This window comes from Paroedura picta, chromosome 2, assembly GCF_049243985.1.
Source record: "Paroedura picta isolate Pp20150507F chromosome 2, Ppicta_v3.0, whole genome shotgun sequence".
NCBI classification, from domain to species: Eukaryota; Metazoa; Chordata; class Lepidosauria; order Squamata; family Gekkonidae; genus Paroedura; species Paroedura picta.
Genome location: NC_135370.1, coordinates 179,668,612 through 179,686,648, shown reverse-complemented (window position 1 = coordinate 179,686,648; position 18,037 = coordinate 179,668,612).

Below are 18,037 nucleotides of genomic sequence, written 5' to 3'. Positions count from 1 at the left end.
GTTGTAAGCCCCTTCGAGACTCCTCTGGGCAGTGAAAAGCAGGGTACAAGAAACCCAGCTCTCCTCTGGCTCTTCCAATTTCAGCTTAAACTACCCTGGGGGCACAGAAAAGCTTAAATGCCTCCCTCCCCCCCCGGACACCACTGGTTTCCGCTGCAAGGCGTTTCTTGGAACTGCAAGCCGCAACCCAATCTGAACATTTTAACGCTTGTATCCGTGTCTCTTAAGAGAAAGAACTAAAAGCAAGCAGGTGTGTTCTGGGAAAGCTTTCCAACACTACAGAAGCACCAGAAAGGTGTCGTGTTCAACGCACCCATGTGAATACCACATGGCGAAATGTTTGCACATTGTTTTTGCCATCGTTAGGCAGCCAACGTCTCCTTCCGGTCATAAAAATTAGGCTACAAAACCCCCAGTTCTTCTTCTTGCAACCACATAGGCTGGGGCAGCCAAACTGTGGCTCTCCAGATGTCCATGGACTACAATTCCCATGAACCTCTGCTGGCAGGGGCTCATGGGAACTGTAGTCCATGGACATCTGGAGGGCCACAGTTTGGCCAGCCTAGTTACTGAGTTTTCAAGAGACGTACAGAGGTGGTTGGTTGGCCATTCCCTGCCTCGGCATAGCAACCCTGGGATTCCTTGAAGGTCTCCCATCCAAATATAAGCAAAGCTAGACCCTGCTTAGTTTCTGAGATCTGACGAAAACAGGCTACCTTGAGCTATGAATGGCCGGAACATTATCACCAATTAATGTGTACAGTTGGAGCTGCTTCAAGTCGCAGCTCCGAACCAGAAGCCAAAAACGGGCATCTCTTGGGCTCTCTTCGAAGCTACCAATTTGGGGGAATTCAAAGTCCAATATTTTTGTAGCCAAAGATGAGAAAGACGTGGTTCTGTTGAAGTTTGCATGGCTTGGGTCCTACCAGACCAAAATCAACAGTCCCTGAAGGAGATCTTTCTTCCGGCTTGATAGGGTTGCTGAAAGCCATTCTTAACTTCCCGTTTCATCCTCACTCCACAAACTCCAGATCTTGCAGCCCTTGAGCATACTCTAGTGGTGAGGTGGCAAAGCAGACAAAAAAAACCTAGCCTTGAAAAATGTTGGCAGACTTTAAATGCCCAAAACTGCAGAGCACCAGGCTGCTTACAGGGGGAAAAAATTCTATTGTAAAGGCAAACAAAGAGAGGAGAGAGATGAGTGGTTAAGAGCGGCGACCTTGACGTACTGGGGTAGAGAAGAAGCTTCTAATATGGTGAACCAGGTCTGATTCCCATCAGATGAGCTCGGCTGGATCAGATCAGGGGTCCACTGAATCCTGTCTCACAGAGTGGTCAACTAGTTCTTCTGGAGAGCCAACAACAGGGCAGAGAGGCCGAGGCCTTCCTAAGGACATCAGGAGAGCCCTGCTGGGTCAGACTAGGGGTCCATCCAGTCCAGCCTCCTGTCTCACACAGGGGCCAGCCAGTTCCTCTGGAGGGCCAGCAACAGGGCAGAGAGGCCGAGGCCTTCCTAAGGACACCAGGAGAGCCCTGCTGGGTCAGACCAGGGGTCCCTCCAGTCCAGCCTCCTATCTCACACGGTGACCAGCCAGTTCCTCTGGAGGGCCAACAACAGGGCAGAGAGGCCAAGGCCTTCCTAAGAACATCAGGAGAGCCCTGCTGGGTCAGACCAGGGGTCCATCAAATCCAGCCTCCTGCCTCACACAGGGGCCAGCCAGTTCCTCTGGAGGGCCAACAACAGGAGAGAGAGGCCGAGGCCTTCCTAAGGACATCAGGAGAGCCCTGCTGTGTCAGACCAGGGGTCCATCCAGTCCAGCCTCCTGTCTCACACAGGGGCCAGCCAGTTCCTCTGCAGGGCCAACAGCAGGGCAGAGAGACCGAGGACTTTATTACACACCAGGAGAGTCCTGATAGTTCAGACCAGGGCTCCATCCATTCTTTAATCCTGTCTCACATGTAGGCCAACCAGTTCCTCCAAAGGGTCAACAATAGAGGCCAAGTCCTCCCCATGATATTTCCTCCTGGCACTGGGATTCAGAAGCTGACTGCCTTGGAACATGGAGGTTCCCTTTAGTCACCATATCTGGTAGCCACTGATTGATCCTGGGGCATAATACCCCATTGAGTTCCTTCCCCTCCTCAAGCCATGAGCCCTCTCCACGCCTCACCCCCAAATCTCCAAGAATCTCCCTATCCAGAGTTGGCCACCCCTACATTTCAGGCATATCCAGTGGCCCTTTTGGGGGGGTTCTTCCCCTCCTTTCGACTGTCTCCCAAAGTCCACAAGGTGCAAAGAGGACAGAAGGGAAACCAAACAAGAGGTGTCAAGCAATTTCCAGCCCAGCTGGAGAGCCGGGCGTCCTCCGGAAGCCACGAGCCCCTGCGGACCCAGCGGGTGGAGGTCTTTTGCTGCTCGTCTCCGGAGAGGCCTACTTTAGAGAAGAGGGAGGAGATAACCGGGGGAGAGAATAAATACTCCGAGCAAATTCTCGTCAGCCATGGCACTGTCATTACAAACTCGAATGAGCACAGTTATTGCAAATAAATAAAAACAATGGACCAGAACCAGTTTTACATAAGAAAATACAGAAAGACTATCCAATTAGGCCTAAGCTGCTGCTAAACCCGTCCTCCGTTGCCTATCAGGTGATAAGGTTAATGGGGAAACACTCCAAAGGCCGTTCCGGGGAGGAGGGGGGAAGGTCAGGAGGGCACAAGGGGCGGGGGAAACTAACCCCCGCGATCCTGAGACGAAGAGGATTATAAGAATTATCGGGGGAAGACCTCCCGGGATCCTGCGATAGGGTTACCAGCCTCTAGAGCAGGGGTAGTCAAACTGCGGCCCTCCAGATGTCCATGGACTACAATTCCCAGAAGCCCCTGCCAGCGTTCGCTGACAGGGGCTCCTGGGAATTGTAGTCCATGGACATCTGGAGGGCCGCAGTTTGACTACCCCTGCTCTAGACGGAGCCTGGAGATCTGGTATTCCAGCAGATCTGTAGACAACAGAGATCAATTCCCCTTAGGTTGCTAGCTCTGTGTTGGGATATTCTTTGAGGGCGGAGCCAGAGGAGGGCGTGGTTTGGGGAGGGGAGGGGCCTCCGTGGAGTGTCATGCCCTCGAAACTGGCCGTTCTCCCCATGGGAACTTCTGGATGTGAACTCCATGGCACAACTCCCAAGCCCTATGCTAAGGAAGGATGGTAACTCAGCCAATCAGAGGCTATCTTTACGTGAACTTATGGACCAATGAGATGCTCCTGCTAAGGACAAATTGAGTGTTTCACGGGCTTGTACAAGGGTACTTCCATCGTGGCGTTCTCTTGTTTGTTTGGTGTTTCTAGTTGGAGTTGGAGGTAATAAAGTGCCGATTGATTTCGGAGAGCTGTGTTTGCATCAACCAAACTTGCCGACCTAATAGGAACCAATCTTGGTCACCAGGAGAGAAATCAGGTGTTTCACGGGCTTGTACAAGGGTAATACTGAAGAAGAAGAATTGGTTCTTATATGCCACTTTTCTCTACCCAAAGGAGTCTCAAAGCGGCTTCCATTCGGCTTCCCTTTCCTCTCCCCACAACAGACACCCTGTGAGGGAGGGGAGGCTGAGAGAGCCCTGAGATTACTGAAGAAGAAGAAGAGTTGGTTCTTATATGCTGCTTTTCTCTACCCAAAGGAGGCTCAAAGCGGCTTACAGTCGCCTTCCCTTTCCTCTCCCCACAACAGACACCCTGTGAGGGAGGGGAGGCTGAGAGAGCCCTGATATTACTGAAGAAGAAGAAGAGTTGGTTCTTACATGCCGCTTTTCTCTACCCAAAGGAGTCTCAAAGCGGCTTCCATTCGCCTTCCCTTTCCTCTCCCCACAACAGACACCCTGTGAGGTGGGTGAGGTTGGGAGAGCCCTGATATTCCTGCTCAGTCAGAACAGTTTTATCAAAGCTTTGGTGAGCCCAAGGTCACCCAGCTGGCTGCATGTGGGGGAGTGAGGAATCAAACCCAGCTTGCCAGATTAGAAGTCCGCACTCCTAACCACGACACCAAGCTGGATCTCCAATAGCAGGAGACCTGCAGCTAACCCCTGGACGTTGAAGAAACTGGCAAGAAGAGCAGTGACAACTTCAATCCAAATATGTACAGTGTCAAAATGTGGACCAGTTAAGAGCACATTTTCATATACTTCCCCAGGGACATAACTATAAAATGAAATGATATGAATTACCCACAAGAATTATATAAGATTATATAGGATAATATATAATATAATAACAAGGATCATAAAAGTTACACAGAAACTCATTGTTCACAAAGTGTGTTGTTTGACTTACTTACATGATGCTGAATGCACTTGATAGAAGGACATTTAAGGTCATACACAGTGTGGGCCCGGCATACCTGAGACCCCATCTACCTGACAGCCCCCTGAAGAGTGCTTCAATTTGAACCAGGTGGTTATCCCCAGCCCTATAGAAGTAGGCCATCAAGCTGCCCCATGCTCTCAACGCCTCTAGTTGGGTTGGGGAAGTAGGTTGGGAGATCATCCGCCATGTTATGGGTTTTTTAAGTCTTTTAATAGTAAAGGTAAAGGTATCCCCTGTACAAGCACCGGGTCATCTCTGACCCTTGGGGTGACGCCCTCTAGCATTTTATTGGCAGATTCAATACGGGGTGGTTTGCCAGTGCCTTCCCCAGTCATGACCATTTACCCCCCAGCAAGCTGGGTACTCATTTCACTGACCTCGGAAGGATGGAAGGCTGAGTCCACCTTGAGCTGGCTGCTGGGATCGAACTCCCAGGCTCATGGGCAGAGCTTTCAGACACCATATCTGCTGCCTTACCACTCTGCACCACAAGAGGCTCTTCAGTCTTTTAATAGGGGTGTTTTAATGGGGTTTTTAGACCATGTTACCCGCCACGAGCCCATTGTGGAGTGGGGAAGGAAGGAAGGAAGGAAGGAAGGAAGGAAGGAAGGAAGGAAGGAAGGAAGGAAGGAAGGAAGGAAGGAAGGAAGCCCATTTGTCAGTGTCTTCTACGTCTTTGCTGGCTGCAGTTGCTGAGAGGCAGCTTTCTCCGTCTCCCCCAGTTGGAAGGTGGCAACCCCAGTCACTGGAGGCACACAGAATCTTGATGAAAGGGGCATACAAAGCTCTACATGGACGCTTTGGGCAGGGAACAGGCCAGGTTCCACTTGATTCTGTGTAGACATGGCAGGCTTTCTCAACCAGGGTTTCATGTAACCCTGGGGATTCCTTGACAGCCCTGGAAGGGTTTCCTGACTGGGCAGAAGTACGTTTTTAATATATATATTTTAGATTTGTTAAATATTTATCGGATGATATAACCACATATGGTCATGTCGACCCCCACCCCTCCCAAAATGGCCAATGATAGGCCTGGAGGGGGTGGGAAGGGGAGGGGCCCCAGGTAGGCGTGTCCACAGCTCTGCTTCCCAGCCATATTCCACACAATCACACCACTTCTGTGGTTTCTTGAAGCCTGAGGAATATTTCAGGGATCTCTCAAGGGTAAAAATAAAGGCTGCATTAAGACTTTGGAGATTCAAGACCCTGAACTGGATCTAGAGATGAATCGGTAGCCAGTGCAGCTACCACAGAATTGGAGTCATACGAGTCCACCATGATGGACTTTGAAAGGAAATTGGACCAATTCATTGAGGAGACCAGTCTAGTTGTATTGGACAAGATTTATATATTGAAGCTTTGTGTTCATGGAATCTTCCGAAAACCAGTCTTGCAGTGAAGTAGCACCGTTGGGACATATCTGGTGCAGCCAGCTGGCCACTGTGCAAAGCACAATTCTGCACTAGATGGACCTTAATTTCCATAATTCATACTCACACGTTCTCATTGCAATGTTTTGAAAAATGTTCAGTGGGCATCTGGAATGCCACCAGGGGGCGCTCTGCTGTGATGGTGTGAGAAATGCTGGGACCTGCTGTCTTTCCTTAGCATCTGGTTCATTCTGGGAAATGTATTCTCAGAAAGGTTGGCCTCTTGCCCCAGCCTCTGGGTACGAGGGATGTTGTGCATCCTTTCCCCAGAGAGGAAAGAGGAGAGTGGAAGAAGAACAGAGAGGGGCTGGAAGAAATCCCCCTCTTTTTGTCTGCCTCCTGCAGCTGCCACCCACTTGCCATCAGCGAAGCAGAGATCCTGATGCTGAAATACGCAAGATGTGTCTCATGCATGATTCAAGAGTATATGAAGAATATTTTTGAACTTCCGGGTGATTTTCAAATAAACTCCTCCAGGCTCCTGATTGGCTCCCTTGGAAACTTCCTGCTCCTTGGAATGCACTTCCTCGCTGCTTGCCTCCAGAACAGTCAAAATGATCAGACAGAAAGCATGCAGAACAACAGTTCAACAGTTAGGGGTGCTTTTTCTCTCCTATTCCTTTACGTGATGTAGTGCCATATGTCCTGCACGTACTAGATCTGGATTTATGACGAATAGGCTATATCAGCCTTTCTCAGCTTTTTAAACCCTGGAAAATCCTTTAGGTTTTGAGAAACCCCAGAAGTGGTACTATCATCATCATCATCATCATCATCATCAATAATAATAATAATAATAATAATAATAATAATAATAATAATAATAACAACAACAACGACGACAACAACAATAACAATAATAATAATAATAAATTTTATACTGCCCTCCAAATATGATTCATGCAGAATATGGTTGGTAAGCATAGCTGTGTACATACCCACCCTCCAAAGCAGGCCTTTTCTCCAGGGGAACTGATCTCTGTTGCCTGGAGATGAACTGTAAAACCGGGGGATCCCCAGGCCCCACCTGGAGGCTGGCATCCAAATAACTTAGCAATCATCACAACATTCAGCAGCTGTGCGTTCCACAAGTTAATTACTCTTGGAGTCATGAGGAACTTTCTTTTTTCCACCTTGCACTTCAACCTCCTGAAGATCGTTGCAGAGGGTAGACATGTTTCCCTGCGGCGGAAGAGCTAGATCAGAGCTCAGTTTCACCTCAGAGCCTTTTGGACTTGGCTCGGTCCTGACTCCCTTCAGAGAGACAGAGCTTCAGAGTCTTTGAAAGAATGCAGTTATCAGGTACCCTTGAGGATGAGGCACAGATCCAGACTCACAGTGCTTTGTGGTTTAAAAGAGAGTAATCTTTACCAGAAAGATTATGCATGAAAATATATCATATTCATCAGCTTCAGTCTCCTTACTGAAGCAGAATGCAAAAGCTTAAAGAGTGGTTACAAAAGAAACATATTACAAGCTTCTATGGCTAGTCTGCAAGCAGACTACATGCTCACATCAGCAGATGGAGAGAGAGCTGAGCCTAACAGCTACTCCTTGGTTGCTGCAGGAAAAGGCACACACACTGACCTATCCTTCCTGGAGAAAGAGGAAGTGGGCAGGAGCCCACCTTAAACAAAGGAATCCCCAAGGCATAGCCTGGGGACTTAACACTGATTGTGACTGCAATTCAGTACTGACCACACGGCGCCACTAGCTTAGCTACTTAAACTTAACGACAGACCTTCAGGGTTACTTTCATAAAAATGACTTGTTGCAAACCCAACAGAGCTCCACAAAATATTCTGGGTAGAAGCTTTCCAGAGTCCAAGGGAACTTCCACCCTCAAAAGCTTGTTGTTGTTGTTGTTGTTGTTAGGTACGAAGTCGTGTCCGACCCATCGCGACCCCATGGACAATGATCCTCCAGGCCTTCCTGTCCTCTACCATTCCCCGGAGTCCATTTAAGTTTGCACCGACTGCTTCAGTGGCTCCATCCAGCCACCTCATTCTCTGTCGTCCCCTTCTTCTTTTGGCCTCAGTCGCTCCCAGCATGAGGCTCTTCTCCAGGGAGTCCTTCCTTCTCAAGAGGTGGCCAAAGTATTTTGAGTTTCATCTTCAGGATCTGGCCTTCTAAGGAGCAGTTTTTAATTTAGGCTCCTTTTCTTGTCCGGACCACTTAACGTACCAATGTATCGCCTTTTAAAAATTGTACCAATGTATCGCATCTTGAAGGCCTTTAAGTTTGATAAGATTTTCTCTCTCTTCCCTTTCGCCCATGCCACTCAAGGTCAGGGGCAAATAATTTATTTCTTTTCGTCTGTGTGTGTCGGCACGATGACACCACCGCTATGGGTAGACCCCACAAGCACGGCCTCTCTCATTTAGAAAGCCCACTAATCATTTATTAATCGTTTCTCGACGGCTTTTCCACCCCGAGAGCGCCTGGGCGGCTCTTATTTCCTTATTCATCTGTGCAGAACTCCTGCGAGTCGAGTCATTAATAATCCTGTTTTCCCAGCATTAGGCTCTTCTCCAGGGAGTCCTTCCTTCTCATGAGGTGGCCAAAGTATTTGAGTTTCATCTTCAGGATCCGGCCTTCTAAGGAGCAGTCTGGGCAGTTTGTTTGCCTTGCAGTCCAAGGAAAAAAGCTTACATCCTCCAAAGTCAGTCTAGGCCCTAAGGTGCTACTGCAATCAAAACCAGCACCTTTAATATGCCATAAGACTGCATGGACTGCCATGATAGCTTTGCTTATCTGTATGGGGCCTGAAAATGCTTGTTCATGCGCCTTCTCTGTGGTGGCTAACAACGGTTAAAAATACAGTACAGTAAAAAATACATAAAACCATGTAAATTCCCCACCCTGTTAAGCTAGCTAACTTTGTCACTCTCCGGGGATGATGTTACAAGTAGAAGGCACCAGAGGAGGGACAAGTCTTCTGTCAGCCTGGCCTCAACCAAAGGCCTGGCTGAAGAGCTCTGTCTTACAGGCCTTGCAGATTTGAGTTACTTCCGAAACGGCTCTTAGCACTTCCAGGAGCTCATTCCACCAGCCTACTTGAACCCACAGAGTGAAGAACCCTGCAAGGGGCATAAGGTGGCGTCTTACGTGAACAAAAAGGGTATTTCACGGGTTCAGCTTCCAGAGCCCCCCCCCATAAACATCTCCCATTTTTCAGTCTGTGACCCCCGTAAACACCCCAATTCTTTATGCCACCCTTTCCCAAGGGCTCAGGACAGCTTGCAACCCATTAAAAACATAAAGCAGAATTAAAACCTGACATTAAAATCTAATATAAAATCACACGGCCCCCGATGGCTGCTTCAGCGGGAAGCCGAGTATCCGTTTAATGAGGGTCACCAACCAGCACATTTCCAAAGCACAGATATACGAACACATTCGACATTTCGTCACAGGGCTAAGCTGTGTGAGTTCTCTACGAGGGAGCCCGAAATCTGGGTGGGAAGCCAAGATTAAGCACCCAAGACAGGTCAAGCTCACCCTATGCGACGCACAGAACTCATAATTGCATCTGCAAAGTATGTCCTTAATGTCAGTGGCATTCCCGTCCGGTCACAGCAGCGGCCACGGTCCCTCCTCCGGCCACCGGTTGCCTGTAACCTCTTTAATCCGTAATCACTTTTATAATGGTTCTGAAATCTTCCGCTCAGCCCTAATTGGGGTCGGGGGGGGACGGGGACGACAGAGCGACATTAAGAGAGTAATCTAGTCTTTCTCTCCCTCTTGATCTCTGCGCATTTGGACTGCTTTGCGCTAATGCATTTGTTTTGTAAACATATGTTTTCTCGGAGAGAAGAAAGCGGGAGCCGCAGGCCTCCGCAGTCTGTCCCGGTAATGGGGGGCTAATGCCTGAAATATTCACTTTCGACGCTAATGTCAGATTATTATTAAAAATAATAATAAAAACACACACACGATAATCCGTGCTGCTGATGGGCAGCCGCGAAAGGGAGAGGATAAAGGGGGCTTGTGTCTGCGCATTAACACATTTTGCGGCGGGGGGAAAACCACTTTCTTCCGACCGAAACATAAGGCCGCAAACTAATCGATTCTCCGTTCTGAGAAGAGGCGGTGGTGTCATTAGCTTTTGGGGAAAGACGCGCCCAGTTTTAGCGGGAAAACTTAATCCCAGCCCCCCCCCAGCCCCCCGGACTGCGCATCGTAAACAAGAAACGACTGCTCCGTGGATCCAATTTGCTCTCCCCACCCTCCTGCTTTTAAAAACATTTTTCCACGTTTAAATAGAAACAGAAAGAGGGAGACTAAGAAGCACTCAAAGGCAAAGCAGCTTTGCCGCAACGTGTCGGAAGAGACTAAAATAAAAATTTCACAAAGTAAGCTTTCCCAAATCGCTTAAAGATGGAGAGATAAAGGAGAGGGGCTCTTGGGGGGGGGTCCAGATGCTCGCCTCCCCCACCCCAAACGTGGGACACTTTTATACGTGGGTGAAACCGGCTCTTGACCAGGCAATGGTTCGTTCGACGCTGTGGGTATTAAGATGCGGGAGATTGGAAGGGTAGGGTAGATGTCTGAGTCTTTGAGGAAAGTGAGGAGGAGGAGGAGGAGGAAGAGTTGGTTCTTATATGCCGCTTTTCTCTACCTGAAAGAGTCTCAAAGCAGCTTCCAATCGCCTTCCCTTTCCTCTCCCCACAACAGACACCTTGTGAGGGAGGGGAGGCTGAGAGAGCCCTGATATTGCTGAAGAAGAAGAAGAGTTGGTTCTTATATGCCGCTTTTCTCTACCCGAAGGAGTCTCAAAGCGTTTTCCAGTCACCTTCCCTTTCCTCTCCCCACAACAGACCCCCTGTGAGGGAGGAGAGGCTGAGAGAGCCCTGAGATTACTGAAGAAGAAGAAGAAGAAGAAGAGTTGGTTCTTATATGCCGCTTTTCTCTACCCGAAGGAGTCTCAAAGCGTTTTCCAGTCGCCTTCCCTTTCCTCTCCCCACAACAGACACCCTGTGAGGGAGGAGAGGCTGAGAGAGCCCTGATATTGCTGAAGAAGAAGAAGAGTTGGTTCTTACATGCCGTTTTTCTCTACCCAAAGGAGTCTCCAACCATCTTACATTCGCCTTCCCTTTCCTCTCCCCACATCAGACACCCTGTGAGGGAGGTGAGGCTGAGAGAGCCCTGATATCACTGCTCGGTCAGAAAACCTTTATCAGTGCTGTTACTAGCCCAAGGTCACCCAGCTGGCTGCATGTGGGGGCAGAGCGGGGAATCAAACCCGGATCACCAGATAGGAAGTCTGCATTGCTAACCACGACACCAAGCTGGTGAGGAGGGTCACTCACCCAGTAGAGCGTCTCATTGGCCACTGGACAGTGGATTGGCTGTGCAGATAAGATAATTTTGCTTCAGTTTCTCTCCTCTGCCCTGGTGGGTTTAAAAAAAGTATCTGTACTTTCCCCTCGACTCGGGCTTCTTCCGCCAATGTGTTTTCGCCTTCTTTGGCAGCCATGTTGTTTGCTGTTCCCGCCACTACTGTATAGTAGTGGTTCTCAACCTTGGGATCTCAACCCCGTGGGGTCGCCTGGCCCCTTCTGCAGGGTCACCAGGAGAGGTGGGTGGTGGTGGTGGTGGCAGGAGGCGGCAGGAGGCGGAGCCGGGTGGTGGCGGTGGGCGGTGGTGGTCAGCAGTGGCAGAGCCATGGCATTGGTTGCCTCCACGCCGCATCCAGATTGCTGGTGTTGCTGTTCCTTACGCCTGGTTGCAATTAAACTGCCTCTGCTTTTCACCCTCTCTCGGGTCAAAAGAGTCCACTGTGGGAACAGATCCTTCAGAGGAAAGGGAAGGCGACTGTAAGCCCCTTTGAGCCTCCTTCGGGTAGAGAAAAGCGGCATAGAAGAACCAATTCTTCTTCTTCTTCTTCTTCTTCTTCTTCTTCTTCTTCTTCTTCCTCTGGTGATTGGGGATGCGTTGGCCCAGGGGTATAATTGCCTTGGCCCTTCGGGATTTTGATGTCTTCGCAATGCTTTTCCTGTACATTCTTCCATCTGATGCTTCCCGATTTCTTTCAAGAAAAACGTACTTCAGCTTTCTCCCAATACCTGGAACTCCTACTTGTTGGTTCTGAGGGGAACTGTGGGTCGCACTCCTTGGGTCATGACATTTTGCTGGGGGTCACCACAAGTTGCTTGCAACTTGATGACCGTCAGCTATATGAATTCATGTACAGCCAAGATGACGTTTCGGATTAAGTCCCCTGCCTTCCCCCGCATTGTGCATTGGTAACACGTTACTATATCAAATCATTGTCTCTGCCCTTTTCAGAGTGTCGCAAAGGTGGGTGTTATGTCTCAACCTCTCCAAAGTCTCAGGAGAAGCAATCCAAAGTCTCAGGAGAAGCAATCAACCCTCTAGTTACTCCAAACAATTCGTCATCAATCTCAAAGAAGTCCCAGTTGGACAATGCAAAATTGCACTCTGAACACACTCAGTGACACTACAGCTCATGGAGCTGGACCAAAGTTGCTGCTGATATGAATTCACGGTGGTTTTACCAGGGATGTAGAAGTCACCGGGCTGTCTTGGAGACTTAAGAGGTCAGGGCTTTGTTGGAGCAACTTCTGCTATTCTGTAGGTGCTCTCCGTGGTCCTGAAAGCCTCCTGTTCCACTGAAACAACACCAGCAATATTTGCTTTATGATCCTTGCTAGTTAGGCCCATAATCACTATCCTGTTATGCAAGTATCACAGGTCTTGCCTAGTATACTGTAGGACTGAAAAGAAAATGAGCTGGTTTTTTATACCCTTTTTATTACCCGAAGGAGTGCCAAAGCAGTTTACAAACATCTTTCCCTACCTTTTCTCACAATAGACTCCCAGTGAGGTAGGTGGGTCTGAGAGCACTCTAAGAGAACTGTTCCATGGGGACAGATTTACAAGAACTGTAACTAGCCCAACGTCACCCAGCTGACTGCATGTGAAGAAGTGGAGAATCAAAACCATTTCTCCAGATTACAGTCTGCCACTTGGAAGCACTATATCACACTGAGAAGAAATTTCATATGCCTTCAGTAGCACTCTAAGAATGCATTTTTGGGGGGAATGCAATATGTATATTTTGCATGGTTCCAGCTCTGCTGACCTTCAATGTCCTGGAAGTTTAGAATTTATAGAAATGTTGATGTCCGGGAGGAAATAATTTCGCTCTTCAGTGGAACGGGGAAGGCAGGTTGTGTGGAGAATGAAACTATATAACTTAGATTCCTCAGGTCTAATTTTTAGGTCTGGCTGGGAAGGGCTAGATGGAGGGGAGGGAACTTAGAAGCTCGAAAAGATCCTTAAATGTGAGGATATTTCACTCGCAAAGAAGAGAAAAATACAGTATTTGCTGGCGTATAAGACTACTTTCCCCCCCCTGAAAAACATGCCTCCAAGTGGGGGGGGGTGGTCCTATACGCCGGGTGCACTTCAGTTGGGATAGACATAGCTGCCCATAGTGGCCCATAGTACTGTAATGTAATGTAACAAACTCTATATTTTGAGTAGAAATGTTGGGGGGTCGTCTTATACGCCCAGTCGTCTTATACGCCGGCAAATACGGTAATTCATGCAAAAGTGTTCCCCAGTACTATGTGAAAGAAGAGGGGTTTATCGACTGATTGATTGATTGATTTATTGATTGATTGATTGATTGATTGATTGATATATAGTTCAATTTCTAGCCCACAACTAACACACAGTGGCTTGTGGTGGGTAACAATAATCCCTCACAATAAAACCCCGTAAAATAATTGTCAAATCCTATTAAACCTCACCCAGACAGCAACAGAAATTCCCTCCCCCCAGCTCAATAGACTTCTGAAAAAACAACCTCCAGAGTGCAGCCACAAAGGCAGCCTGGTGGCCCACTGTCTGGAAGAAAATTGATTCAACTGAAATGTGGCCTTGGAGGAGAGTTTGACAGATACTATGGACAGCCTGATAGACAAAGAAACGGGTTCTAGATCTAATCAAGCCTGAACTGATCATAGAAGAAGAAGAGTTAGGTTTTATACCCCCGCTTTTCACCATCTGAAGGAATCTCAAAGCAACAGACACCCTGTGGGGTAGGTGAGGCTGAGAGAGCTCTGAGAGAACTGCTCTGCAGGAGCAGCACTATCAGGACTGTGACTGGCCCAAGGTCACACAGCTGGCTGCCTGTGGAGGAGGAGCGGGGAATCCAACGCAGCATGCCAGATTAGAAGCCACCACTTTTAACCACTACACTCCGCTGGCTTTCATAGAACCTCAAATGACCAAATTAAGTCTATCCTCCTTTGAAGAGCCTCTTGTGGCGCAGAGTGGTAAGGAAGCAGACATGCAGTCTGAAAGCTCTGCCCATGAGGCTGGGAGTTCAATCCCAGCAGCCGGCTCAAGGTCGACTCAGCCTTCCATCCTTCCGAGGTCGGTAAAATGAGTACCCAGCTTGCTGGGGGGTAAACGGTAATGACTGGGGAAGGCACTGGCAAACCACCCCTTATTGAGTCTGCCATGAAAACGCTGGAGGGCGTCACCCCAAGGGTCAGACATGACTCGGTGCTTGCACAGGGGATATCTTTACCTTTACCTTTATCCTCCTTATGAGAAGGCGAAAGCCCTTGGAAAAGGTGATGGTACCAGGAAAAGCCAAGGAGGAGGGTTCACCAGAAGAGGGGTTGACTCAGTCAAAGAAGCCCCGGCCCTCTGATCACAAGGATATCAATGATAGGACATTTGGGAAGCAATCAGGAGGTCCACCAGTGAGCCAACTCCAGAAGCCCCCAACCACAGTTGCCCCACAAGTACCAAAAAGATAGAGCATCACCACCCCAGACATAAGAGAAGCCATGTTGGATTAGGCCAGTCCAACACTTTGTGTCCCACAGAGAGTTCCAGGACCAGAAGGGACTGACGCTGTTGGGTGTCCCCTGAGTCTCCGGACGTTCCTCCAGAATGGTCCCTGTTTGTCCTGGCTCAGTGGCCATGGCTCAGTGGCAGAGCCTCTGCTCGATATGCAGAAGGTCCCAGGTTCAATCCCTGACATCTCCACTTAAAAGCACTAGGAGGGGATGGGAAAGACTGACCAGGGCAGACCGATGAGATGACTTGGCATGAACAGATTCCTGTGTTCGTATTGATTAGGGAGGGGCCGTGGCTCAATGGAAGAGCCTCTACATGGCATGCAGAAGGTCTCGGGTTCAATCCCCGGCATCTCCAGTTGAAAGGACCAGGCAGGAAGGGATAGACCAATGAGCTGATTTAGTTAGCAGCTTCCTGTGCACTCTCAGCCCCACCTGCCTCACAGGGTGTCTGTTGTGGGGAGGGGAAGGGAAAGGTGATTGGAAGCCGCATTGAGATTCCTCAGGGTAGAGAAAGGTGGGGTATAAAGCCCAACGCTTCTCCTTCTAATCCGGAGAACTGGGTTTGATTCCGCACTCCTTCTCCACATGGTTGGCTGATATAAAGTTTGCAAAGAGGGGTGCAGCTAAATACACATCTCCTCCGATGCCCCCCGCAGGATATTCTTCTCATCCTGTTGACTCATGCACACTACAGGCATATTCCAGCGCGCACAGGAGGCCTGCTGGGTGACCTTGAGACAGTCACAGTTCTCTCTGAACTCTCTCAGCCCCATCTGCCTCACAAGGTGCCTGCTATGGGAAGAAAAGCCACGTTGAGGCTTTTTAAGCTAGAGAAAAGCGGCATCTAAGAACCAATTCTTCTTCTTCTTCTTCTTCTTCTTCTTCTTCTTCTTCTTCTTCTTCTTCTTCTTCCTCTACTCCTTCTCCTTCTCCTTCTCCTTCTTCTATTATTGTTGTGACAGAAACTACCAGAAATGACAACTGGTCATACTACAGAAAAGAGATATACAAAACCACACAAGAAATCCAAAACGTCAAGGCTGGGGGCAGGGAACAAAACAAATTTGAATGTGTCTCCCGCTAGCAGATCGGTGGATCCCGAAACGAGCAGAGGCCCAGAAACTAATTATATGGAAATATTTCTATTTGTGCGTCTCACCACCAGGCAGAGCGGGCCGCGCCACTCATATCTCCACGACTGACAAGAATGCCAAGTTCTCCATCGCTCTCAGCCTGGTTACCTTTTCTCAGCAGGGATCCCGTCCGTCTCCCCATTAAGGTGAGCCCGGAATCAAACTCATTACCGGCCCGTGCCGGAGATGCGATAAGAATATTTCGTGACGGCCGTTAATTAAACTACAAAAACAACTCCTCTCGCTGTGATTTGCATACCGAGTTGGAGCAATTAACTCGCTCACTTAAACTGATCAAGATTTAATTACCATTCCTCGGCGCAATTACTCCATAATTAAAGTAATTTGCTTCTTTCCACTCGCTGACATTGTCATTGAGAGACATTCAGGGTAGCAAAAAGAAGTGATAATTAACTTAAAGAATGGCTGGAGGCAGCAGCTCCGCAGATTGTTTCCTTCCCTCCTCGTTCGGAGGGTGCTTCCGAAGTAGCGCTCGGCGGTGGCAAGGCCACAGATGTCTTGTCAGCGACTTACCGTGCTACCCCCCCGTCCCGTCCCGTTCCCACGTTGGTGGAAAACTCGGAGCTGGGCTGCGGCGTTCCGTGGGTCCTCCCCACCACCACGCAACTCCCCGCGTAGCAAAAATGAGTGTGGGAGCAAAGCCCTGCTTGGTGTAGTGGTGGCTTCCAATCTGCATTCGATTCCCTGCTTCTCCATATTCAGCCTGCAGCCTTGGGCTAGCCACAGTCCTGATAGTGCTGTTTGCACAGTTCTCTCAGAGCTCTCTAAGCCCCACCTCCCTCACAGGGTGTATGTTGCGGCGAGAGGAAGGGAAGGGGGATTGGCAGCTGCTTTCAGACTCCTCGGTGTGGGAGAGCCAGCTTGATGAGGTGGTTAAAGGCGGCAGCTTCTAATCTGGCGAGCCAGGTTTGATTCCCCACTCCTCCCCCACATGCATCCAGCCTGGGCTCGCTCACAGTACTAATAATGCTGTTCTGGCCAAGCTGTAATATCAGGGCTCTCTCGGCCCCACCTACCTCACAAGAACTCCATGGAGGACACGTGTTCATCCAGCCCTCCGAAAGCTGCACATGGGCACTGGCTCCAAGTAGCGTTCTGGATCACGCGAAAGATCTTGATACTGAACTTCAGAGCCCTACACAGTCAGGGACCTGCGTATTCCCCCGGAGAGCAATTTAGTCATATCATATGACTTCACCTGGGCCAGGGTTTTTTCGGTCCTGGCCCCGACCTGGTGGCATTTTAATTTATTATTATTAGGAGCCCCCAGGAGAGCTAAGGGCCACGATGGAGCCCAAGGTTCGGCTGGGCCTGTAAGACGGAGCTCTTCTGCCAGGTCTTTGGCGGGGGCCGGGGCTGTTATAATCTGGGCTCCCCACCCCACTTGAACGAATAAGATCAGTGCGGCTCCTTTAGTCCCCCCATGAGGTGTTATCCGTCTCTGTGAGTTGGGCGAGGGGGTTGTTTCGCCAACAATGACTTGGATTGTTTTATGTTTTAGATGTAAGGGGTTTTATGATGGGTTTTTAATGCGGGGTTTATTTTGTAAATGGTTAGGTGCCACAAACCGGTCACCTGGAGTGGCGGGATATAAATTAAATTATAAATAAATAAAATAAATAAAATGTCTAACCGATTTTTATGAATATACAAAATTAACTGACTCCCATTCAGGAAACCCTGGCAGGGCCATCACTGGGAATTTCTGTAAACTGCTGCGAGACATTTGAGAGCGGCGGTATAAATATGAAAATAAATAAATGAATAAATAAGTAAATCAAGAAACCCAGCATTTCACGAAACCCTGGTTGAGAAAGCCTGGTCTAGTGAGTTCTGGAACTGTCTTCGGAATGAGGAGAAACCAAACATGGGATTTCCTCTATGTGGACTGAGATGGTAAGACGGAAGAGTCAAGTTTACTAAATAAGTTTACTAAAAAGAGCATCCAGCCTCCTGTCTCACACAGGGGCCAGCCAGTTCCTCTGGAGGGCCAGCAACAGGGCAGAGAGGCCGAGGCCTTCCTAAGGACATCAGAGGAGCCCTGCTGGGTCAGACCAGGGGTCCATCCAGTCCAGCCTCCTGTCTCACACAGGGGCCAACCAGTCCCTCTGGAGGGCCTGCAACAGGGCAAAGAGGCCGAGGCCTTCCTAAGGACATCAGGAGAGCCCTGCTGGGTCAGACCAGGGGTCCATCCAGTCCAGCCTCCTGTCTCACACAGGGGCCAGCCAGTTCCTCTGGAGGGCCAGCAAC